Consider the following 27,358-nt stretch of genomic DNA (forward strand, 5'->3'; position numbering starts at 1 on the left):
TCTTTGTGATTTTTTACAGTTATAACTGGACTTTTTCTTAGTCTGGATATCAGCACTTTTGCTTAAAACATGCAAAGTTTGGTAATGTTTATTCTTATGAAAATTTGACCAGAAATAGTTTTTTCAGAATAATGTTTAAAATATAACATTTTCAAAAATATGTCTCTATCCTTTGTAAAATTAATCTACCATTATATGTGAGAGCCAATGTGGAAGGTAATTTTTTTCACTTTTGACATTAGAAGTAAAAAGGTTCCACTGTAAACTTACAAACAAACAAACAAAAACCCTTCATTGGGCTGTAAATACTTTATGATTGATGGCATGCTGATGTAAAATCATGTAGCAAAATATCTTAACAAATGGTATTCTGGTTCCATTCCCTGCTTTAGAGATGATGGAATTCATATCCTGAGAGGTTAGGGGATTTGATATCCCACTGTCAAGTGGCTTCCCAATTCCCAGTTCTCCAGTCCTTCCATCAAATCAGTATTAACCTGGACTTTATAAATGTTTTCTCAAAAAATAAAATGGAGGCAACTTCCTGAAATAGGTAGGTTAGGCTTTGGAAGGAATAAAGAATTTTTATGTATTTGTCTTTTTGTTATCAAAAAAGGTTGACACCAGAAACCATTGCCAGTGACATTAAAATTGTAGGATGGAGACCTTTATTCTCTCATTCAACAAACGTTTTTTGGTTGCCTCCTGTTTACCAGACACTGCTTAAAAGGCACCATGATTCTGGCAGTGAGTAAAAACAAACAAACAAACAAAAACTAATGATTCACTCCCTCACTTTATGGATTTGCAATTTGGAATAAAATGTAAATAATATACTATTCAAACTTAGAACTTTTTTTTTAATCTATGGTATACATACAGAACACTCTTCTAGCTGATCTTTTTCATAAATAAACTATTTAGTAAAAGTGATTTTTGTTTGTTTTGAAGACAATAGTCAATACAGATAGGTATAAAGGAAATTTTTTTTTAATGTACTCAAAATCCAAGTGCCTGGAAGTAACCATAGAATATTGAATGAATGTCATTCCATATAGATATATAGACAAAGCTGTTTTTATAAAAATGGAAATATGTAATACTAACTATGGTTTTTCTTTTTTTAATTGTAAGTAAATCTTCCTTGAAATGTAGCCTGCATGTAGAAAAGTGTGAAAATTCTAAAGATACAACTTAATGAACTTTTGCAGCGTAGACATAAACAGAAGCACCATATTGATCAAGAAATAGAAGCCCAGAAAACTTCTGTGACTTCTCTCATATCAATGTGGTTTTGTCAATTTTAAACTTTAGATAACTGGAGTCATACAATATGTACTTCTTTGTGCTTGACATTTGTTTAACTTTATGATTGAGATTCTTCTGTGTATTACATGTAACAAAATTGTGTTCATTATCATTGCTGTATATTACATTATTGAATGTCTATACAACAATTTATTTGGCTTTTTTGAAGTTTGGTGCTATTACAAATAAACCCACCATAAACATTCTAATTCATGCCTTTTAGTAAACCTGTATTTCTGTTGGATATCTATCTAATCTATCTATCTACCTATCTATATATCAATATCTATATCCATATCCCCATTCATGTATAAATCTTTATATGTCTATACATAGGCATATTTTACAAGGTTATAGAATATGATTATATGCAACTTTAGAAATGGATTGTAAAATATACACTTCTACCAGCAATGTATAAAAGTTACTGTTGCTCAATATTCTGGTGAAACTTTGTTATTGTTAGTTAACTGGGAATGAGTATATTTCCCAGGTAATGGGAATGTTTGGAAAAGCTTAAGATTGCTGCTCTCACTAACAAAATTTTTGGTAGTCACTGTCACTGGAAAAGGGTTTGTTACAGATTTTGACAAGGTATGAAGTTTCCTGTACTCCTCATATATGCATGCCTCTTATACTTTTCCATTCCTGTGAAAGGCTCAAGGAGAGAGGGATGAGTTTGAATGCATATTACATCCCACAATATCCCAGTCATGAGTATCACTGTCATTCTTATCCACAGCTATGTAGAAATGTCTTACCAACTGAGTGCTTTTCCATAGCACCTTATGAAGATGAAATAATAATCTATCATAATAATTAAGATAACACTCATTAAGTGAAGCAAAATGAGATTTTTCTGTACATATTTATTTGCAAAGAATTGCAAGGAACAAACACTGTAATTCTGATTTCAGTGTGTAGTTCCAATCCAATGGGAAACTGATGTAAAATCTTAACAGATGTAGTTGAATTATTCCCATGATGAGATGGTCTTCACCCTTTTCATTTTTTTTTTGTAAATTCAAAGAAGGTTTTCTCACTTTTAAGGAAATAATAATAAACTTTTACATAAACATGTTCTAAAATTACATTTTTAAAAAAATTTATTGGAGTATAGCTGATTTACAATGTTGTGTTAGTTTCAGGTGTACAGCAAATCAGTGAATATATATACATATATCCACTTTCACCCTCTTCTTAATGTTCAAGTTATTCTGATGATTGGTCCAGAAATTATTCTTTCTTCTGTTTCTTTGTCACTGGGATGACCAGACACCTAGTTTGTCTGACACTGTCCCAGTTTACACCCAGGGTTCTGGTGCAATTATTAATAACTCTCCTTTTTACTCTAAAGAATTTCCTGGTTTAGAAATGATTGTGTGGTCACTTGACTTATAACTAATAGGCTTGTTGTTTTCTCAATTTATCCCAGGAAAGACGGCCTGATGCTACTACTCTAACTGAAGGCTAGTATCTATGTTTTCTGTTTCAAGAGTCAGGGTTCTCACCTCAATGGCTACTCCCTCCCTGAGGGATCAGAGTTCTGAATGCCCTGATATCAGGAGGAGGGTTTTAAACCACTTCCAACCTGATGAACTGAATCATAACCACCATGAACATAAATGGTGGTGATCCTGAGAAGGGGGTAAGACACACACACCTTCCAGTCTACATACCTTTATGTACACTCTTTCCTTTGCCTGGGAATGTCTTTATTGTCTTTTTTTCACTCAGCCTTCAAAGCTCCTTTGAAAATATCAAAGTATATATTACCTTCTCTGACCCTTCCTTAAGTATCCAGAGAGGAATAATCACACCGTCCATCTATTCTCCAATCATCTTGCACCCCTATCTATTAATAACATGCACCATATTGTACTGTTTTTGTGACTATGACTGTTTTCCCAAGTAAACTGTAAGAAACTTGAGAGTATCTTTCTTTTTCCTTCATCTCTGCATTTCTAATACATTTCTAATGTCAAACACTAGGTAGAATGCTCAACAAATTTTTCTTGCCATAAGTGAATGAATACAACTGGTTCAATGCAGTCAACACATACTGAGACCAATTCCATTGGTTTTAAATTGTCATTTTGTGGTCATAAAATCCCAGAAGCTATAACAATCAAGATTCCAAACTCATTTCTGATGAAACAAGATTTCCTTGAACTTGCCTTGAGCCTTGTCTTGGTACAGTTGCCGGGAGTGAACTCATATTTTTCAATGTTCACCCTTATCTGTGAATGGTTCCCCTCCCCCCCCTTCTTCTGCATTCATAACAGGAAATCATGCAAAATAAACCCCAGCTGCCCATGAAGCATCCTTTTTTCTATGCTCTCTCTCCAGTGCATCCCTTCAAAAATGTTTTGGCACAGATTTCATCATTTCACCACTAGAAGAAATCCTCTATAATCATCAAGAGTCAGAAAGCACTGGACAATAGAGGAATCTTTGGCAGTAAATGCCTTCTAATACCAGCTCCATTCTGAATGCTGCTCAATTTAGTTTGCCAGCAAACTCAAATAATCTAACCAAAAAACTATTATCTAGTTATTCTGTAACATTATTAAACTATTATATGCAATGCAGACAATTCATTTTTCTCTAACATAATAATCAAAGTACAATGTCCAATCCATAGTATGGATATCTATATAATAACTCCTTTCAGATTTAGTTTGTATCAGTGAATACAAACCATGCCTCCCAAGGAAGTTCTAAGAACAGTTTGTGATTTGCTGAGTGTTGCTAGAACTGGAGTTGAGGAGGGAGAGGAGGAAAGAGTGTAGCTCTGAAGACAAGAGACATCATTGTATGATCCTGACTGTGATCTCCTTTGGTATATCTGGCTTTATCTGTACTCCATCCATCCATTGTTCCTTCAACATATATTTGGGGAAATCCTACCCTGTTCTATGTATTGGCCTAAGCACTTGGGAATGATGCAGTTGAACAAGACATGAATTCTGCCTTCAATGAGCTTGTAATTAAGGAAAGTAAAAATTATATATTACAAAATTTTTTTAACATGGTGCAGGAAATGTTATAATAGAGGTAAGCATTGGTTACCGTAAGGCTGCAAATAAACGGTGACCTCGATTTGAGTTAAACAGAAAAGACTTGACATAATAATAAGTTTGGGGCTTGGATCTTTAACAGTGAGTAGAATTTTATTAGTTAGAGAGAGCAAAAAATGAAATTCCAGGCAGGAACAATATGCTTAAGACACAGAAAAGTGCAAGGGAATGGCACATTCTGTGAAAGTAACTGGTTCTATATAGCCAGAATCAAGGATACATATAGGAAATAATAGAAATATTAGGCTGAAAAGTGAGAATTCAAATCATTTATTGCCTATATGTCATGCTGAATAGACTTTCCACTGCTGTTATTAAGATTAGTTTTACCTGAGGATTATCATGAACAGATTACATATCTGCTAATATGATTCCATATTTCTTTTTCAGTTATCATCCTTCTTTTTACTCCTTTGGGAAACATAGTAAGTTTGGAACATTTCCCCAAAAAGCTTAACTTTAGATTAGGAGAGAACAAGGATTGTGGTGAGTAAATAACGTTTCCCAGCCCTACGCATTAGTGCAGATATAATCAGTAACTCAACTCCATCTCTAGCTAGGTCCAACCTGGAAACCTTGGAAGGCAATAAACGTCTAAGTGAATGAAATAAATTACTCATTAGAAAACCCCACATAAGAGAATCAGCAGAAGGAAGTAAAAAGCCCAGGGCTGGACCTCAGAAGATGGGAATTCTGGATCTAGTTCTGAAGATGTCTTCTGTAGTTTAAAAAAATGAGTAATCCTCTTGAGTTCCAATGCATATTGTTGCTCTAAACAATTCTATCCTCTCTAGATGTTTTGATGAGGTATGGATGAAAGATGGCAGCAGCTGGTAGGCTCTCCTGGGTCAGGAATAATTGCCAAATTCCAGAAAACCACACGCTGACTCATCAAGGTGGTCATGTGGAGGTGTGAGCACAAAATATTGGAGAAAATATTACCTTTCCCACAATTTATGAAGATCTACCTTACATTAAAGCATATCATTTTAACCACTAAACCAGAGTATCACATATTTTTAAATTAAGGATGTTAGAGTCAGCTTTCAAGATGGAAATCATTTCTATTCCTTGGGTAAAGAGATGCAGACAGATAGACGTTAAGTAACTTGCTATATCAGTTTCCTATCACTGTCTAACAAGGTACGGCAAACAAGGTGGCTTAAAACAATGTCTCACAATTCTAGAAGCAAGAACTCTGAAATCAAAATATCCACAGACTGTGCTTTCTCTGATGGCTCTAGGTGTACAGAATTGTTCCTTTCTTCTTCTAGATTCTGGTATTTGCCAGCAATTCTTGGCATTCCTTTGTTCTTAGATGTGTCACTCCTGTCACAAGGCCATTTTTCCTTGTGTGTCCTCAAATCATTTTCCCTCTGTGTAGGTTTGTTTCTATGCCCAAATTTCACCTTTTTATAAAGACACCTGTCACATTTGATTAAGGCCAACACTATTGACCTCATTTTAACTTGATTACCTCTGTAAAGACCTTATTTCCAAATAAGGTCACCTTCTGATAACCTCTTTGTAGGAAACAATCCAATCCATAACACATGGTTTAGCTTATGGTTTTTCTACTTTATTATGGTACAAAAGTGATATGCATTCAGGAGAAATTGTACTCTGAATTTTGATCTTTTCACAGGCTAGCAATATGCAGTATGATACACTCTTGTGATGATGGGCATTGAAAGCGAGCCACAACTCCCCGTCAACCAAACGGTCACTAGGGTAAACAACTCATATATCTAACTACCATTCTGTATCCATTCTGTTTTTCACTTTCAATACAGTATTCTGTAAGTTACATGAGGCATTCCACACTTTAATTATACATAAAATAGACTTTGTGTTACATGATTTTGCCCAACTGTAGGCTAATGTAGTGCTCTGAGCACATTTAAGGTAGTCTCAGCTAAGCTACGATGTTTGGTAATTTAGGTGTATTAAATGCATTTTCAGCTTGCAGTATTTTCAACTTATGATGGATTGATTGCGATATAGCCCCATCATAAGTCAAGGAAGATCTGTAAAGCTACCAAGTATTAGACCAAGAGTCTAATCCAATCTGTCTCACCTGGACAGGTGCGTGAAAATTGTTAACATTTGGAATGCTCATGATTATATTAACAAGCTACACTAGAGAGCTGGAAGAAAAGGGTCAGCCATTGATTCGTTGGTCAGTAGTTCTCACTCATTCCAGATTCCCTGGACCCCAATGACTTTTCTCGTACTTCTCATATTTCACAACTGAAGGGTAGATATGAGATGCTATCTCCCCTTGATTGTCTCTAAACTGTGTCCTTGGTTCTTTAAAAGAGACTTACCCCATAAATCTGATTCATAAGAAAAATGTAAGTACAAGATGGTCAAGGTTCATACCCCCAGACAGATCTGACCTAGATGATGAGTGGTACTAATGGATATACTCAGAATGAAGCACAGTCCATGGAATACCAGGGTGGTAGTAGAGCACAGTGGTTAAAATTAAGCTTTGGGATGGGGTTGCCTGGGTTTATATCCCTACTAGGTCACATAGTGGATATGTAAGTTTAGCCAATTTATTAACTGATAGCCTTACTTTTCTCATCTGCAATATATTGGTGACAATAGTACCTAATTTAGAGGTCTTGTAAAGATCAAGTAAAATAATTTATTAAAAAAGCATATATTGCCTACTGCATGGTAGTAACAGAAAAATTTTTAGCTCTTACTATTACTTTGAGGGTGAAGAGCCAAAATATGAAATGCTTATGCTTGTTCTCTTTCATCCCCTTTCTAGCTACCTCCATCCTTACCATAACAATACACACACAATCTTGTATATAAAACCATCTTGCCCTAGCTACAAAGACTTTCTTAAAGTTCCTTTAAGAGTCTGAACATGCTTCTATCTCAGGAACTTTGCATCTGTCCATTCTCCTGACTGGAATATTCTTTCCACAAATAATTTTATGGTTAACCTCTATACTCCCTTTGGGATTCGGACCAAATTCCAGTGCCTCAGAGATGTCTTCCTTGATGACACTCTTTTAAAAAGGCAGTCCAATCACTTTCTATCCTCTGACCTACTTCATTTTTTTAGCACTATTTGTTGCTTCATTTGTATCTTACAACCATTTGTGGCTAAATATCTGTCTCACAATGTCAAGGACTGCTAGTTGCCAAGCACTAGCTATCCTCCCATTCTTCCTTAGGTATAGTATCTCTATTTAATCAGCACAGCAGTACTTCTAAGTAAAGGTTACATTTCCCAGTATGTTTTGCAGCTGATTATGGCCATGACCAAGTCCTGGCCATTTAGATGTAAGCAAAATCTGGTGCTGGATTCCTGGGAAAGTTGCTAGAAAAAACAAAAAAAAACTGACTCTCGACAAAGTGAGTCCTTATTGTTGTTCTATCCTTTTGATATCCCTGGAATATGGACATCCTAGCTGGAGCTCAAACAGCAATCAGGGATTATAAGGTGATTCTAAGGATGGAAGCCATGTGTTCCGATGGAGAAGCAGATGCCATAAAAGAACCAAGTAAGTGAGTTCTGGTCTACGTGAATCCTTTGCTTTTATGTGAAATGACAAGTCCTTGTGAATTAGTCAAACCCCTGCTACTAGAAGCTGAACACAAATCCCTCACTAATTAATTCTTCCATTGATATGTAGGGTCTATGAAGACCAGCTGTGAATTATTTCTCCTTTTCAATATGTGGCTTTAATACCTAGAATAGTCCTTGGCACCTTGTACATGATCAGTAAGCATTTTTAAAATAAATGAACAAAAAATACCCAAATATCCACTATCTGTCTATTCATTAAAAAAGAAGTAAAGGATGTAAGTGTACACAGCTCTATATTTGATTTAAGTGTCTGCCATGACAGGAAAAAATGGCAGGTGATTAGGCATGTTTCTATTGCCACTTTATTAATTTTAGTGTATTTATTGAGTACAGTTTCGTTCAAGATATGTGTTAGGAGTTATAACGAAATAATTTTTGTCTTAGTGTCAGCATTTTGCAGCCTGGATTAAATTGATGGGCATTTTTAATACTACCTATGAATCTGAAATTGGGCTAGGAGTTCTAAGCATATAGTGGATACGAATCTCAGTTTATAAACTTGGCTGAACTGGAAATATCATATTTCTTTTCTCTTATTCAATTTAAATATGATCTGAGCCTAGCATATGTAGCTGACTAAATTCTCAATAAGAGTTATAACTAGAATTCCCTTCTACCCCAAATTTGACCAAGATCTCAGGTTCTGATGCATATCCAAAGGATTGCAAAGTCTTTCTGCTCAAAATTCTTTTGCCCACCCACTTTTCTGTTATGACATACCTGTCTCATAGCTCATGATTCCTTAGGTTCAGCAAACCACAGGTATTAGAATCCTTGAAAAGGCACAGGTTCTTAGATCAGGGTGATTTAAAGGTACCCACTGTGGTTCTTCCTACTAACCCTTTCCCCTCCCACCCACTGGGAATCTCTCTTCCCATATTTCTCTTGTCCACATAACTGTTCCCTTTCCTAATTTCAGCACACCAGAAATTTCACATTTTTTTGCAAAAGATAGGAAGAGACATTGTTAACTTCAAACAGCTTCTGCTTTCTGCCCTGTAAATATTACAGAGACAAAAACTTAAAAAGAAAGAGCCTGCATGAAAGCAGAGGAGGGAGCAACACAGAGAGGAAAATAGAAATAAATCTCTCAAAACAATTTTGTACCACATGAAGATCACTTTTAATTCCCCCATTAACCTAACAAGATGAAATAGTTTTTCCCACTATCAGATTTTTTTAAAAAATCAAAGCTCATAAGTCTAAATGAGAGTGTGCTTGGAACATGCTTGAGCATGTATTTCAACCCAAGCATCTCTATGTTTAGAAATTCTGTCCCTCTTTCCACTAGGGCAGTAGTTTTCAGCTGCATTTTATAGCATTCTAGTGTTCCATGGGATTTGTCAGGGGAAACCAAGATTCTCAGGATAATTTTGAATGGACATAGTTCCCTGGTGGATTCCCTCTCTCAGTCAGAATAGTTCTTCATTTACTTTCTTAGCAGTTGTCCATAAAATTTGGTAAGACCATAGGTTCCCATTGCTCGAGACAATGCTTCAACTTTTGTGGCATTACTTTTTTTTCCCATTTGCCTTTGCAGCTGCATCATCTGTGCACAAATATCACAAATAGCTCAGAACTCTTCGGCAGTCTACTTTGGCACTGTGTAAGGAATATATATCGTTTCCTAATATTAAAATGCCAAAGTTTGAATCTAATATAATTTTATTTAAAGATTTGAGCTGATTAAAATTACCCATATATAAGTGTTCTTTCACTCATGTTTTATCTGCATAAGCATATTTGAGTGAGAGAGAACATCTATTGTGCCTATTCCCTGGAATTCAGCATCACCAATAGGAGCAGGCATACTGTATAATTCACACATGTCAGTGTCTTTGATCATATAAATCACTGTTGAAAAATTGTTGCTACCTGCTACTTGGAATCCAGGATCACAAAAAGAAGAAAGTTCTGTTTCTGCAGTTTCAGTATCTTGGGTTTCTCTAGCTAGCTGTACTGTCAGAAGAAGTTGTAACTCTAAATCCATATTCTTCTGTTCCACCATGGTTATAAAATCATGAAATATGATATTCTTGGAAAATAAAGATGTACCTAAGAACATTTCCATTTATTAGCAATTTTAAAATGCTATGAAATTAAAGACTTCCCATAGAAAAACAATCTTCCTAATCTTAGAGGAAAGAGAAATGGTTGAGTTGGCCACATGTAGGAAAAATCTCAGATGATAGCAAAGTTTCAAATCAGAGAACATCAAATAGTGGCATTGAAGAAACAGTTCTCATCTTAATTTCATTGTTTCTCAAATACTCTATGCCCTGGGCTTAGGAGGAGTACTGACAGTTTCTTTGTACATATATTTGGCTTGTGTTCAGAATAAAATTAGTAGAATCCATTTTCTTTCCATCCCTCTCAACTCCCTCGTCTAAAATTAGGCTTTTACTTGAATAGAGTCTTTGATTTTATTTATTTATTTTAAAAATTAAATACCAAGGACTATAAAATCCAAGCAGGCCTCATTTTCTTATATGGTCTGGAAATAATCATGCCCAGAAAGACTAATAGGTTGACCAACGATATATCACATAGCATCGGAGCCTAAATTCAAACTCAGTCTTGACTCCTAATCAATGCCCTCAGCTCCTATGCCATTTTGTCTAAGACTGCAAAACAGTAATAGATTCCATAGAATGTCAACTGGATTTAGGCAATTTGAATAACCTCTTGAAATGACACACGTATATTCTATACAACAAGAATATTATCTGAAAATAAATGCATTTGCCTTCTCTATTCTGGTGGCTATCTTTAAGGTATATATAGAAAACATGCAACACACACTTCATTGATTAATTATTTAAAACAATATTTATCATGAATTCCTTTGCTTTTTAAATATTCATCCACTCACTAGACCTTGGGGATGCAAAGAGAAATTGTAAGAAGACCATGGTGTCAATGTACTGTGCAAAGGTAGTTGCTAGGGGGAGGAAGAAGTTGAAATACAGCCTAGGCATTACTACCAACAGTGCACCCAGGAGACTCAAGTCACCAGAGGGTATTGTCATGGTCTGAATGTGAGCTGGAAAAGAATTCCAGACACAAGGCAGAATGTAAAGAAGATAGAATTTATTAGAGGGAAGGGTCACTGCCAGAACAGCAGGCTGACATCCTACTACTCTGGGAGAGTCAAGCCCAAACATGTGCTATTTATCAGTTTTTATAGCCAGAAAACAAAGGAATGGTTTGAGGTGAAAATTTCATTTACTGATTTGTCGAGGCACATATACCTTCTTTCTGTAGGGTGGGAGTGGGACAGGGCATATGCCTTTCCTTATTTGGGACAGGTCCCATTGCCCAGGTTGGCGTCACCCAGGTGGGCTCAGGAATTTCATAATCATTGCAGCATGTGGGGGAGGACGATTAAGAGTCTGGTAGGGGGTGTAATGCTGAAACTTTTTCAGGCAGGGTTGTCCTTTGTCCTTGAAGCATCATTGTCCTTGAACCACCACATTTCCCCCTCTCTTTATTTATAGGGCCAATTCCTTGGCCCTATTGAATACCCTGCTCATATCTACCCACCTGCTTAATTCCCTCTCAGACATTCGGGAACCCCTTTTGTGAGGAGAAGGGGTGACAAACTCTCTCTGGCTGCTTCCTGCTGAGCAGGGGTGTCACGGGGCACTGGATTCCTGTTGTCTGCTCTCTGTCAGGGTGTATCTAAGGAGGAGCATGGGCTCCATGGAAAGTGATGGTGGCTCATTCAAGGGTTGTACAAGTGTTGACTTGCTGGTATTCTTGTTCTATCACCATTTGGAGGTTTATTTGTTGTGTTCTGGAAGAGACAAACTTAACAAGGAGGTTAAAAATACATGACCTGAAGATCAGTAGAAGTAGGAAGGCTGCTATAGGACCTAGGAAAGGGGCTAGCTAAGAGAACCAGGACCAGATATCAGTCTTGAAGTCCCAACAGTTGAATCCCCCTGAGACTCCTTCCTTGTAGAATCCATTAACTCTTTCAATAATGGCTCGAAGATTAGTCGGGACCTGCCCATTTGGTTGCCAAAAATAAAACAGCAATCCTCCTTTAAAATTACACAGGTCCCTCCTTGATTAGCTGTTAGGAAGCCCAGAGCTCTTCTATCTCATAAAACCACTCCTGCCAGCAAATTTATTTGTTCTTGTAGCATGTTAATTTGAGCTGCTAGGTAAGCAATCTGTTGTGTGAGTTCAAGAGAGAGCTGTTGGGCAGTGAAAATAGAGTTTGAGTCCTGCTGAGCCTGTTCCCATCCCTGTTAGGAGGATTGAGGAATGGCAAGTGGGACCAGAGAAGAAGATCAGGGCTGAATAAGTAGCCCCTGTGTCAATTAGAAAGGTTATAGTAGCCCCTGCCACATCCAGGGTTACCTGGGGCTCCTCCGGTCTTATGGGGAACATAGGGACCTGTAGATTGAACTCCAGGCACCTTCAGTCATCCACATCCAGGAGCCCCAGATCTAGAGTGCAATCTGGTTCTTGATCCTGATGGCCAATTACCACTCACAGGGGCAACTGACCTTGACTTCGGCCCAGGGGGCGGGACCCAAAATACCCCAGGTGTTGGGTGGTTGTGGTGTTGGCCTCCCCACTTGAAGACGGAAGGGACAACCCCTCTTCCAATGGCCCTTTTGATGACAGTAAGTGCATGGGGTATCTGGTGGTTAAGTGCAGCCATTCCTGGAAGTGTGCCCCTTCTGACCACACTGGTAGCAGGTCAGCAGTGGTTTCTGAGATGGGAGAGGGGCTCCCTTGGGCCCCTGTTGTGGGAGGGACTGAGAAATGGCAAGAGCCATATGTTGAGCATGTTGTTTTAATTTTTCCTCCCCTCTTAGTTCTCATCTATTCCTAGAAGCCTCCTGCCTATTGTTAAAAACCTTAAAGGCCGTGTGAAGTAGGACAGAAAATGGGGTCTGTGGCCCTTGCTCTAGTTTCTGTAATTTTTGTCTTATGTCTGGGGATGCCTGGCTTATGAATTGAACTGCAAGTATAGCCTGACCTTCAGGGTCTCAGGGTCTAGGCTGGTGTATTTCCTCATAACCTCTACTAATTGAGCCTGAAAAAGGGCAGGATTCTCAGAGGGTTCCTGTGTAACTTCTCTGAGTTTATTATAATTGAAAGGTTTGATGAGTGCCTTTTTCATACCTTCTAGTAGACAGGTCATCATGTAATTTCTCCTAGTGAGCCCTCCTGCTGCCCCATTTTCATTTGCCTGGTATCTCCATCCTGGGTCTGCCCAGGTCTGCAGTGGGACTGCCTGTGCCCCTGCTCGGTTCTCATTAGGATTTCGGGTGTGTGCCTCATCTGTTCAGGCCCAAGGCAAGGCTCAGATCCTGGTCTTTTCTTCATGATGCAGCAGGTAGTTAAGACCACAGGAGTGTCTTGCCAGGTCAGATCAAAGACTATATGGGAGGGGGACAGGGCAGATGCCTTTTCTTATTTGGGGCAGGTCCCATTGCCGAGGTGGGCATCATGCAGGTGGTTTCAGGAATTTCATAACCATGGAAACATGGTGAGGAGGGCGATAAAGTGTCTGGTAGGGGGTGTAACGCTGAAACATTTTTAAGGAAGGGTCGTCCTTTGTCCTTGAAGCACCATTGTCCTTGGAGCACCACAGGTATGTCTTTTCCTAATTTGCCATTTTTCTAATTCCTTCTGATGCAGAGCCTGCTGCAAAGGGGCTTAGACTAGTAGTTTCTTCCCTGCCAACAATCCTTACAGGCCAAGACCTCTCCAACAGTCTCACCTTTACATGAAATCTTACCAAACACCACTCTACCAATACTAACACCCCCCATCCCCCCACCAAGGTTGGTCATCCCACTTCTCACCCCGAAAACTAAAATGGTTATTTCTGATTCCACATCTGTCAACTCTCTCACCTGGTATGTCTTTCCTTATCCTCTCTTTCTAATTAAATCCTAACCTTTCATTGTTCAGAATCTAGTTGAACCACTACTCATTCCAAACTCTTTACCCCACCCCATAATGATCATTCATTTCCTTAGTTTCTTTGTTATTATAATTTATTGTAGCAATTAATTATTGGCAGGAGATTCATCTCTGCAACCATGTAGTTTCCTCAAATATGCGGGGTTTATCACCTCAGCTAGATAAGAAGTTCACATAATATATTCAGATAAATCTATTAACTTATTTGTATATCCAAAAAGTTTTATTAAACATGTATTCAATTGCATTGTTCCTAGCAATAGAGGTATCATTCCAGGCACTAAGAATGCACATAAAACTATAATAGCAAGAAATGCTGTACATTTAATGAGAACTTCATAAATTTTTTTTATATTCATAAAATACTCATTGAATAAATGAATTAATGAACAGCGGTTAGTCAACAGGTCACCCTGAAAATATCCTTCCATCACAATCGAATATGGTTATTCTAATCAAAATTCCATAAAAGTGAAATAATAAGGAGAGTTAAATAAAAAGTAAAATACTCCTAAAACTAAAAAATGGAATTAAATATATTTTTCAATTAGTCACTAGCACCTTTCTTTCTTCAATAAGGAAGACATATGTTGGAACTATCTCAAGGGTCCATTGTTTCTCTATTTGGGATGGAGATCACTCATACTTGAGTACCATAATATGTAAACTACTTCTGTTAAGCATTAAAAAGGTTTTATTGTAATTAAAAACACATTCTTGTTTACCCAAGCAATATTGGCCTTTTTAATTTTCAATATCTAGTGTGTTCTACCCTGTATCTGGTGTGTTCTACCCTGTATCTGGTGTGTTCTATCCTGTATCTATGGCTTTTTCAAATTACCAATCCTTCCTAGTTATTCTGCTCTCCATATATTTATTCTCCCCTACAAATATCTGTGTTATAGTCTTTAGAAAGATCTCACTCCATCTTTAAGAACACTGAAGCCACGAGGAGTACAACATTGATAAATTGCTTCTTTTATAAGGAAAAGCAAGAGTGCAATATTAAGGAATTGAATTTCTTTAGTAATCTCTTCTTTTTATTCAGGAAATAGAATCAGTTATGGTCAAGGTGGAAAGTGTTTAGAAAAGGAGTCAAGTTTGGGCAATTGCAAAAGGAAAGAGTGGAAAGTATGAATTTGTATAGCCATTTTCACTTGTTTCATTCATTTTGCTTAACTGTAATATTTTCATCCTGAATATACTCTATTCCTCAAAAAAAGTACTACCTTAAGAATCCACCAGTTGCCCATCAAACAGGAAAGAAGGCTAACACTGAGTTCTCCTTATGTATCGATACTACTTGGGAAGTTTTATCTAATAAGTTAGAACTCCTTCTGTGGAAAGATACTCCCACCCAGCTCAGATTGATTTAAATATAAGAGAAAATCATTTGGGTCATGAAACTAAATGTCTGTGTTCTTATTTCACTGTTGCACAATGTATTTAGGAATCTGTCTCTTTGTATCTCTCAGCTTTATTTTTCTCTGTGCTAGATTTGTGTTAAGACATGATCTCATTATGGTAACACCAAGATGTTTCAGGCTAATATTTTATTATCTATGGCAGAGGTCAGCAAACTACAGCCAATGGGCCAAATCTGTTCAGTTACCTGTTTTTGTAAATAGAGTTTACCAGAACACAGCCAGACTTATTGGTTTACGTGTTGGTTAAGGTTGCTTTTGCACTACAAAGACAGAGTGAGTAGTTACAGTGGAGACCAAATGACTCACAAAACCTAAAGTTTTTTTTTTTAATATGGCTCTTTACAGATACAGTGAGCTGACCCATGAGCTATAACAACACAAAATGAATTCTCTTTTATAGTAGGTCCCCATAAACATCTTGGACTTATGTCTCATTTGTGTTATGTGTCAATTTCTGTATCAGAAACAATTACCAAAGGTTTGGGCTTCTATAATGGGCCAGTCTTGGGTCATGCCCATGTATAGAGCTGGGATAGAGCCAGCCTCACTTGAACCACATAAATTGATGGTGAGGAAGAGGTTACTGCCAGAAGGTACAGTCATCACATGAAGAAAGAGTGGATTCTGGGTGTATTAGTTTGCTAGGGCTGCCATAAAAAAGCCCCACAAACTAAGCGGCTCAAACAGCAGAAATTTATTGTCCTGTGGTTTTCACCCCAGAATCAAAGGGTCAGCAGAGTTGGTCCCTTCTGAGAGCCATGAAGTAAGGGTCTCTTCCAGGTCTGTCTCTTTGGTTTGTAGATGGCCATCTTCTCTCTGTATCTCTTTGCATGGCATTCTCCCTGTGTCCAAATTTCCCTTATTTTTTTTCCAGATAAATTTCTTTTTTAATTTAATTTTTATTTTATATTAGAGTATAGTTCATTTAAAATGTTGTGTTAGCTTCAAGTGTACAGCAAAATGATTCAGTTATACATATATCCATTCTTTTTCAGATTATTTTCTCATATAGGTTATTACAGAATATTGAGTAGAGTTCCCTGTGCTATACAGTAGGTCCTTGTTGATTATCTATTGTATATATAGTAGTGTGTATATGTTAATCCCAAACTCTTAATTTATCCCTCCCCACCACGTTTTCCCTTTGGTAACCATAAGTTTGTTTTTGAGGTCTATGAGTCTGTTTCTGTTTTGTAAATAAGTTTATTTGTATCTTTTTTTTAGGTTCCACATATAAGTGATATCATGTGATATTTATCTTTCTCTGTCTTACTTCACTTAGTATGATAATCTCTAGGTCCATCCATGTTGCTGCAAATGGCATTAATTCATTCTTTTTTTATGGCTGAAATCAAACAGGAAATCAAAAAATACCTAGAGACAAATGACAATGAAAACATGACAAATTTCCCTTTTTTATGAGGACACCAGTCATATTATGTTAGGACCTATCCTAATGAACTCATCTTACCTAATTGTATCTGCAACCACCCTGTTTCCAAATAATTATAAGATAATGTTAAGACTTCAACATATGAATTTTAGGGGGACAAAATTCATCCCATAACACTGGGTCAGCAAAGATTAACTTACCCCTACAACTCTGTTATCTCCTTCAAGAATATCTACCCAAGCTCCCTTAGTATTTTTGCTCCAGTATTATGGCTTCATATTAAAGAATGCAAGAAGTCATTAAAATGTACCTGAAGACTCAAATTAAGTGAGGAATAGTTAGAAAATTAAAAAACTTTGGATTAGTATTTTAAATATTATTTAAAAGGATAATGACTCTCTTTCAATAATATTTAGGTTCTAGACACCATACTATGAGGTCACCATACATTATTTCACTTCATCTTTGCATTAATCATATGATATTGACATTACAGTTTTTATTTATGGATGAGGAAAGAAATCTCAGAATTTAGGGAAATAAGATTTGGAGAATTTGTGATTCTACCAAATCACACAGCAGTTAAGAGGTAGAGTAAGAATTAGAAGTCAAGTCTATGTGAGCCCAAAGCCATATTCTTGGCACTCTCCTGCGGTATTGCAAATAAATAAGATATGGACCCAAAATGCTCAGACCTTAGGGAAAGAGAACAGTGGCATGGAAGCAGCAGGAATCGTAAAAAGACTAGAGACTTTATGGCTGGACTTCCTGTTTCTAATGATTGGCTAATTTTATGACTTAGGGGAGTAAACCTATCAAATCTCAATTTTCTGTTATATAAAATGAAGATGATGAAACCTACCTCATAGGGTGGTTGTGAAGATTAACTGAGAGGGACTTCCCTGGTGGCACAGTGGTTAAGAATCCACCTGCCAATGCAGGGGACAGGGGTCAGGGAAGATCCCACATGCCGCAAAGCAACTAAGCTCATACACCACAACTACTGGGCCTGCGCTCTAGAGCCCGAGAGCCACAACTACTGAGCCCACATGCCACAACTACTGAAGCCCATGTGCCTAGAGCCTGTGCTCTGCAACAAGAGAAGCCACCACAATGAGAAGCCCTCGCACTGCGGTGAAGAGTAGCCCCCGCTCTCCTCAACTAGAGAAAGCCCGTGTGCAGCAACGAAGATCCAACGCAGCCAAAAATAAATAAATTAATGAACTAATTAAAAAAAAAGATTAACTGAGATAACACATGTATAATGCTTTGAACAGTGCCTGGCAGAAAAGTGCTAGATATAGTTGTGGTAATTATAACAAGTGTTGTGATTTTCAATGTCATTAATATTCTTTCCTCAACTGGGTATTATGTTGAATTTAATAAATTCACATGTAAAAATTTGTTATTTCATTTAAGATTTCTACGTTGCTCCCCTTATATGATTTCAAACCCTTTCCAAAAATCAATATACGCATTTATAGAATTTTTGAAAATATATGGGGGTATTGTCTCTTTAACTCTACAAATGAGAACAACTATGTGTTAACATTTACAAGAAGTCCTGACTGTAATGGCACAAGTAGTGTGCTAGAATACTCCTGACTTCTCTCAGAACGAAGCAAGTCACTTTTCACACTTTCATACTGAACAAGCTTAATATCATGAAACTACAGCAAAAATGAAGCTGGAAATACTGTTTTTCTTTAACATACAACCAGATATTTTTAAAAATCCTTACCTTTAGGATCCTTTAAAAATTCTAATCTAAATAAGTGGTTATAAATGACAAGGACAAGAAAAATTTGGTAGTGATGTTTCCATAAATGGGTTATTTGAAATTGCCAAGAGATAAGGGGTAAATAAGTCACTGTGTTATATACTGAGATACATACATATGATTTCTTAGTCCACTGTGTATTGGTTTTGAGATTACCAAGGTTTATGTTTTTCTATAAGAAAAATACAGTGAATTTGTTCTGTTTCAGGTTCTGAAAGATGATTAGATTGTCCTGCACATCTTACTCCACTCAGCACCTGGGTCCTGACCAGAATTTACTTAAAAGAGCAAGAGTAGTGTGGTTCAGTAGAAAAAAAATGTTCCATCATTTTAAGTGGAGGAAAAAGCAGAGGAATTAGTATGGGCAATTGGATATGCTTTTTCTCAAGCGACGTCTTGGATATTAAGAGGAGATCAAGAGAAAGATGTAAGTACCATTGACTAATTTGTGCCAATGATCAAATGAAGTTGGCATTCTCTTGCATGTATTATTTTATCCAACAAGTTCTAAACAAGATCCACTGGACTGTCAGCTTTGATTAAGAAGGAACCCTTGTACAAACAATTATTTAATTGCAAATAACCCTCTGAGTAGACAGCGTCCCTATAATCTCTCCCCAACCTCAGAATCTTTTATCTAAATTGGTTGCATATGTACATACACCTATCTTTATTATTTGAGACAATACCTTAATTCTAGGTGAAATATGGTAATCTACTATGTAAAAAGCAAGAGAAGAAAAAAAAGGTATGTGGCTACCAAAGCATTACTGATATTTACTGGGGATATAAGACATATGAAAACTTTTGCATTTACAAGTTGTGAACTACATACCCTTTTACAGACTTCATTGATGAAAAACACGATTTTTTTTAACATCTTTATTGGAGTATAATTGCTTTACAATGGTGTGTTAGTTTCTGCTTTATAACAAAGTGAATCAGTTATACATATATATATGTTCCCATATCTCTTCCCTCTTGCGTCTCCCTCTCTCCCACCCTCCCTATCCCACCCCTCTAGGTGGTCACAAAGCACCGAGCTGATCTCCCTGTGCCATGCGGCTGCTTCCCACTAGCTATCTATTTTGCGTTTGGTAGTGTATATATGTCCATGCCACTCTCTCACTTTGTCACAGCTTACCCTTCCCCCTCCCCATATCCTCAAGTCCATTCTCTAGTAGGTCTGTGTCTTTATTCCCATCTTACCCCTAGGTTCTTCAAGATCTTTTTTTTTTCTTAGATTCCATATATATGTGTTAGCATACAGTATTTGTTTTTCTCTTTCTGACTTACTTCACTCTGTATGACAGACTCTAGGTCCATCCACCTCACTACAAATAACTCAATTTCATTTCTTTTTATGGCTGAGTAATATTCCATTCCTTATATGTGCCACATCTTCTTTATCCATTCATCCATTGATGGACACTTTGGTTGCTTCCATCTCCTGGCTATTGTAAATAGAGCTGCAATGAACATTTAGGTACATGACTCTTTTTGAATTATGGAAAACCACGATTAATTGGAAAGCTTGCTGCAACATTTCCCTCTAGTAATGGATAGATGATGCTGATTTCGCTAAGCCACTAGCTCATTCTCCTTAACATATGATTCTGAGGCAATACTTGTGTTCTTGGCTCCCTTATGAACTCATTAGGTAAGTTCAGACGCACACCCACAAGTTTACTATTATGCAATTCATTTCTTCCTTTCCCCTATCCTTGGCATATACTCTTGCATTATTAATTCTGACTTTCTGAATGCATGGTGGAAAAAAACTCAGAATTGGAAGTCCAGGAACCTGGTTTCTAGTTCCATTTCCACTGAACCCCTTTTCTACCTTTTGTTTGCTTTAGCTCTATATTAAAACTTTCCAAATCGACTTTTACAAAATAGCACGGCCCCATCTAAGTTCTACATTCCAGGACCCAAAGGGACTAAAAGGAAGGGATCAACAACTTTGATTGTCAGTTGGAATACGTAGCAGAAAAGAACCATTTCCAAATGAGAAAAATGGTCCTTAGTCATCCACAAACCTGCATTGCTCAGCTCGCTTCCCATCCCAACGATCTAGGAAAATATCTATATATCAAAATCAAAGAAGTTAAGCTGTTTTTTGAGTTAAGCTTTCTTTTAAATTCTGTACGTTAAGTACGTTCAAAATGCAATTTACATTTTTGTGTTCAGAATGTTACCAAAGGAGACTGGAGGCAGAGAATAGTTTCTATTATCATAGACTGCGTAGTCTTAATCAGCACTTAAATGTTGGCTAACTGTCTCCAAGATTAAGGCCCCCTTTAAATTGGGATATTATTTTTTGTGTCATTTCAGGCTTTTTGGAATCGAGCAGAAAGCAAATAACCATATTTGTTTTTATGACATTTATGAAGTGAACAGTCTTATTCATTGCCCCCTCAAAAAATTATACCCCAAATAGACAGACAACTTTGTATTTTTTCCCTGGCCTGCTTTGCATAAGTATTACAGTCTTACCAGCATTCTTAATCCAAATAATTGCTATGTGACTGCTATTCACATAGATAGTGCTAAAATTTTAGTTTCCATCCAACAGAAACAAAGTAGCATGATCATAATTCAAATCAGATCTGTAAAGTTTCCAAGATACAAAAGTACAGCAGCCATTGAGATGTACTCTCAAAACTCTCTTTAAAATAATGTTTCAAGGAGCACACTTGAATGGCAGCTTTCAGCTATGGTGCATTTGGATTTCTTAGAGATAACACCTGCAAATGTTAAAGGGAGAGGAAGGGAAAATGAGCAGGTAGAGCCTTCAGACTGTGATATGGGTATGATACCTGGAAAAGGAGATAGAAGGAAGAATTATTGGGTAGGAAGTTCCTCGATGGATTTATAGTTCTATATACTTCCTTCACTATGAAGCCACACATCTCCTGGGCTGCTCCCAGCCAATGACTGAGAGTACCGGGGCCACTGGTCCCTGTCCATTTATTCCTGAAGTGAAAACATTGGCAACATTGGCTCAGGGACTCCCCATCAGATTCTTGGAGATGGTCTCAGGACTGCCTATTCATTATATACAACATTGTACACAACAAAAGTATATAGTCTGTTCCAGTGTTTTCCCTCAAGGAAAGCATCAAGAAGAAAGATTTATGTTCATTTATTCATTAATTTATTCATCCATTCATTCAACCAATAAATATTTGTTAAAACACTTATATAGGCCTGGCACCAGAGATTGAATACTATATCAGAATAACATGGTCTCAGTCACTGTGGAGCTTACAGCCAAATGTAGTAAATCTTAAATACATTTAATAATAGTAAATAATAAATAAATCTTAAATCATGGCCCCTCTTGAATGTGATAAATGCTGTAGGCACTGTCTCCAGAGAAATGTCATAGGCACATGTGCATGTAAGGAAATTCTGCATAAACATGGGAGGTTTCATGAACATAATTGAGTTCCTTTCATAAACAGCTTGAGTTCTTGCATTTTTCCTGAGTCCATTAGCTCACATGGTAACCTAGTTCCAGTAACTAGACTCCACACCAAAATTTCTGCTGTTGATAAGTTTTCTACAATCCAGATTTTCTCAGTTTCCTTTTATTTCTTTTCTTAGGGATTACAGTCCAATCTCTGAAATGGAGTCTGTTTCCTCCTGAATTACTACATTGCTTTCTGAGATTTCCCTTCATGACTGCCAAATATTATTTCTGACCTGCATAATTCCAGTAACTTCCTAACTCATGCCCTTGTCCCCAGTGCCTCTCTATTCCATTTGGTCACATCTGAATGTCAGATGTACACTCCTGAAGCATAGATTTGGTAACTTAACTACAGCATCGTCCCTGCCCTTCATGCCCACTGAGGTAGTCCTAGGAAAGTACACAATGCCTCACACACAACAAATCCATTTCTAACTCTATTCCCACACAATTCCTCTACATGAAATCCATGCTCAGAGAAACTTAAGTCTTCGCTTGTCATAGGAAACAGCGTTCATTTTATTGCCTCAATGCTTTTTCTCACCTAAAATGTCCTTCTGTCACATTTTCTGCTGATCTCTGCCCATATGTCAAAGGCTAAATCCATTCCTTTATGACATATAAGGAAGAAAAATTATTATTCAGGTGGAAAGCTAACTGGTTATGTGGGAATGGAAAGTTAAAAAATTAATGTAAGAATTATTTTAAAAGTAAAAGTAACCATAATTAGTTCCTTATTTTGATCATAAGGATTAATTTTAAGTATCAATAAAATAAACCACCATTGTTTAGAACCTGCACTGTATCCAACTTAGCTTACAAATGAGAAAATGGATGCTTATAGATGTTAGTAAACTATTCAAGGCCTCATAGCTTTTATAGTAAAGTTAACATTTGAATGCAGGTTTGTCTAATAGCTTATAACATAGTCTTAACAATGACTAAATGACTTGGAGGCTTGTAGCCTAAGGGAATTAGTTGCTTTGTGAGAGAAAGAAACAAGAATTTCATCTTTGAAATGTTTAATTTTGAAACATTTAAACAATGCCTAAGAGGAGACATCCACCAGTTAATTGCAAACATGGGAATAGAACTTGAGAAAGAAATCATTAATACAGATATTGATTTGAGTCATTTATATGATGGTAAGAGATAAATTCCTATGAGTAAATGCATTACCAAATGAGAGAACATGTACAGAAAAGAGAAGGGGATCCAAAGCCAATATTTTTGAAAACTTTCCATGAATGATAATGAGGAAGAAATCGAAAGAGAGAAGACAGGGGAATTTCAAGACATTCTAGGGATCCAACAGTATCATAGTGTTGTAAAATAGAAAATAACTTGGTTGTCTATGTTTAGGAGATCTTGGAGATACCTGAACAAGAAGTTGTAGCACATAAAATGGAAAGAGCTTAGGGAGTAACTCATATTGATGTTCTTGACTTTTACCAAAGAAGGAAGTTGGCTCTGGATCTGGATGGTTTATAGGAAAAACTCTTGTTTAAGTACTCCTCTAAGAACTGTGCTCCCCATTCTGAGGGACTTTCCAGGTAATGTGATCCATCCAAGTCCTCAAAACTACCCTTCACGTTCACTGAGTAAAACAGCACGTTCTTTTTGGACAGTTTTTCTTTTATCAGTTGAATTGTACAAGCTTGAGGACATCACCACTTAGTTTCCAAATGACTATTATTCAACTGAAAATGTTGACCAACTACTGTAATTTGGTGATTCCAGTGTTTGAAGGGCATTGTGATTATATATTATACTAGGCTGCAAAGTTTTTCAGAACAGAGTCAATGTAATATTATTTCAATACCCATTGACTAGAACACCCCTCACAAATACAAACACACACGCCCACACACACACACACACACACACACTCACACTCACTTACTTGACTCCAGCACCAAACATAACACATGTACTAGGCATTCAAAAGGAGTTGTTGAATGAATTAATAAATGAATGAAAGAGAAGATAAATGAACAAATAGCTTGCTAAGTGAAAAAAACCAGATAAATGCTTTTGTAGAGACATAAATATAAATCAATAGAAATTATATCCCATGTAGCAATGCTATATAATTAGTACTTAGGCTAAAGGGATACAAAAATTAGAAAACCTTTCTAAAGATGAGCCCTCCACAGGGACACATACTACTTCATATGGTAGAGTAAGTATTCAGGTAAAGGTGGATTGGCTGGCAAAGAGATAGCAAAGTATAATCTTACCTTACTGGAATATTGATTCAGACTATCTTAGAAGTACAAAATGTAACATTGCATTTTTAAAAAATAATATTTCCACAGGTATAAAAAAGTAACATATCTGGATTGGTAAATGTTCTTGACAATATTCTCTCTTTTAGGTAATAGCTCTTGTACTTCTCATTTATGAGAATGTCTATTTCTTAAACAATTATTGAATTATTGAATCAGTCAGAAAAACTAGATTAGGCTGTGGTAATCAACTCTAAATCTCAATAGCCTAAAACAAAAAAGGTTTATGTCTCATTCAGATGACAGGTCCATTTTGTCTCGGCCCTGGTGGGCTTTAATTAGAGACCCAGGTTGATGAACTCTATCATCTGGTACATCACATGTTTCCATTACGGGGGGAAGAGCACATAGCAAATCATGCAGCAGCTCTAAAAGGCCTTCACCAAGAAGTGATATGTGTTACTTCTCTCAAGTTTCTTTGGTTAAAACAAGAGTTGCCTTGTTAGGCAGAAGTTAATTTACTCTTTATTTTATTGTTTTAACAAATTACAATATAATATAGTCCAAGAGTAAGTTTTTGTTCTAATTCAACTATTCTCCCTGAATCAACCTCACCATATATGTGACATGTGTGTGTGTTTTACAAACTTTCAAAGTTAGAATGCAGAATTAGCAAATCTAGGACTTCAAATCTAGGGACCAAGTATGTATGCACTGTTTACCCTATGCCAGGCTCAGTACAAAGCACATAAGATGAAATACGAGGTGAACAAAATGCAGTCCTTGCCTTTGAAGAATACTTGCACTAGTGGAAGAGATGGATAAGTAAATAATTCATAATGAAAGATGTATTTGGTGTCGTGGCAGGGAAATTAATTCTGCATGGAAGGGTCACTGAAGACTACATTGATACTGGAGGAATATTTGAAAGGGCAAATGGGAATTGTTTAAGTGTAAAATGGCAGATAAGATGAAGCAAGGTGGTTGTCATTCCTAGCAGTGGGAATGGTATTAGGAAAGACATGGAGGCATTCAAATGCATTGCATCCCATTGAGACAGAAAGTCTTTAACTGTGATTATGAATGGAACACCCAAAGAAGACAGCCCAAGGTGAATCCAAAGGCAAGCCAAGGCCAGGATGTAAAGTTCCTGGAGCATTACATAATCTTTCCTGAGGATCTAGTTTTCAGAGTGTTCCATGTAGTTCCTCATAAACATCAATGATCTCTAGTCCTTAAAGATAAAAATTATAAAATTATAAAAATATTTTAAAGTACATTAAAAAAACTTATAATTGTCACATGTTCTTATGATGGCTGATATTCAATACTTTTGAGATATTGCCAAAATATGTGGAAAATTAAAATAGGCTATATTTATACACCACATAAAAATATTTAAAATATAAGCTATTTTCCTTAAACAAAGAGATCTCTATTTTACTTAAACATAGGGACCACAAAAGATTGAGGGGAAATATATATGTAAACAATGAATTCAACACTTAAATTTCACTCTGTTCAAGTCCAAAGGGAACAGCCTGCCAGGGCCAAACTCAGATGACCCTGAGTTGCACAAGTAAGCCTTTATGTTACAGGGACCTGAAAATCTCCACCAGGAGTTTACAAAGTAGAAACTAAATCTGAAACTAAACCCCAACTCCAAATCATCCTCTCCAAATTCCATGTCCTCTGACCACATTCACCACTGAGTTACCATTGAGTCCAGCCCTGTTTCGGTTGCTAAGGCTATTCTGTCTGGTTCCTAAAATATTAACTCAATCTTTCAAAAGAAATAGCAATGATAAAAATAGCTGACTCTTTCAACTGCTTCATACTAATATATCTATTTTGGGTTTTCTACTAAGAAAATCCAAAATAGATATGATAAATTTATTAAAATTGTAGAAAACTTGAGAGAACTACTGGATGATGTCAGTTACCAAAAGGAACAGTATGTAAAGATTGTGTAACAATGATTCCCAAGTTAAAATGGTTCTTAAATATTGCTCTGGTACCTCTCTTAGCAATAGATTTTTTTTTAACAATTTAATATTAACTAAAAAGAAGAAAAAGAAATTTTAACATGTTTAGTGCAATGTTATTTTCCACTAAGAAGCAGAATTATGGAATGTTATACATGTGGTATGTATTTGGATATTCAGGTCTTTAGAAACCAAACATACATATATTGAGAAATCAAATATCAGGGAACCTTTCAAAGGGTCAAACTTAACACCATATATAACAGTAAAGCAAAGAAAAGTTCTTTCATATGTTACTTCTACAAAGACTTAGAATACTTCTTTTATGAGAAAGGAATCCTTCAACAATAATCTCCTATATGGCAATCAAAATGTCCTGTATTGAAAAAGCTCTAATTTAAATGATGTTGGAAAAGGAACTGTCAGAACTTAGCTTCCTGTTTACAATAGGTACAATATTAGTCAGCTTAGGCTGCCATAACAAAATACCATAGACTGGGTAGGTTAAACTATAAAAATCTATTTTCTCACAGTTCTGGAGGCTAGAAATCTCAGCTCAAGGTGCAGCCATATTTGGTTTCTGGTGAGAGTTCTCTTCTTGGCTTGGAGAGAGTCATCTTCGTGTATTATCCTCACATGGCCTTTCCTCTGTGGTGTACAGACAGAACTCTGGTTTCTCTTCCTCTTCTTATAAGGACACCATTGCCATTAGATTAAGCCCCCTCCTTTAAAATTTCACTCACTTCCTGTTAATTACCTCCTTATAGGCCTTATCTCCAAATATGATCACTTTGGGGGTTAGGAATTCAACATATGAATTTGAAGTGACACAATTCAGTCCATACAAGTTCTTATCTAGAAATATTTAAAACCTCCTATTATATTCATATTCCTTTAGGAAAAAGCTATCTGAACCCTAGAGATGTTAATATCAGTTGGCAGAAGTTTCCACAGAAGGGAAAACTTGAGACAAGCGAGGAAATAGGAAATATTACCTCCCCACCTTCTCGTTAGGAAGCAACCTGTAGAGAATCCAACAGTTCCACCCACTATGCCACCATAATACTTTAAATGCAATAATATATATCTATCACCAAAATCTCCATGCCTTCCTAGGCCA

This window comes from Stenella coeruleoalba (assembly GCF_951394435.1).
Source record: "Stenella coeruleoalba genome assembly, chromosome: 4".
NCBI lineage: Eukaryota > Metazoa > Chordata > Mammalia > Artiodactyla > Delphinidae > Stenella > Stenella coeruleoalba.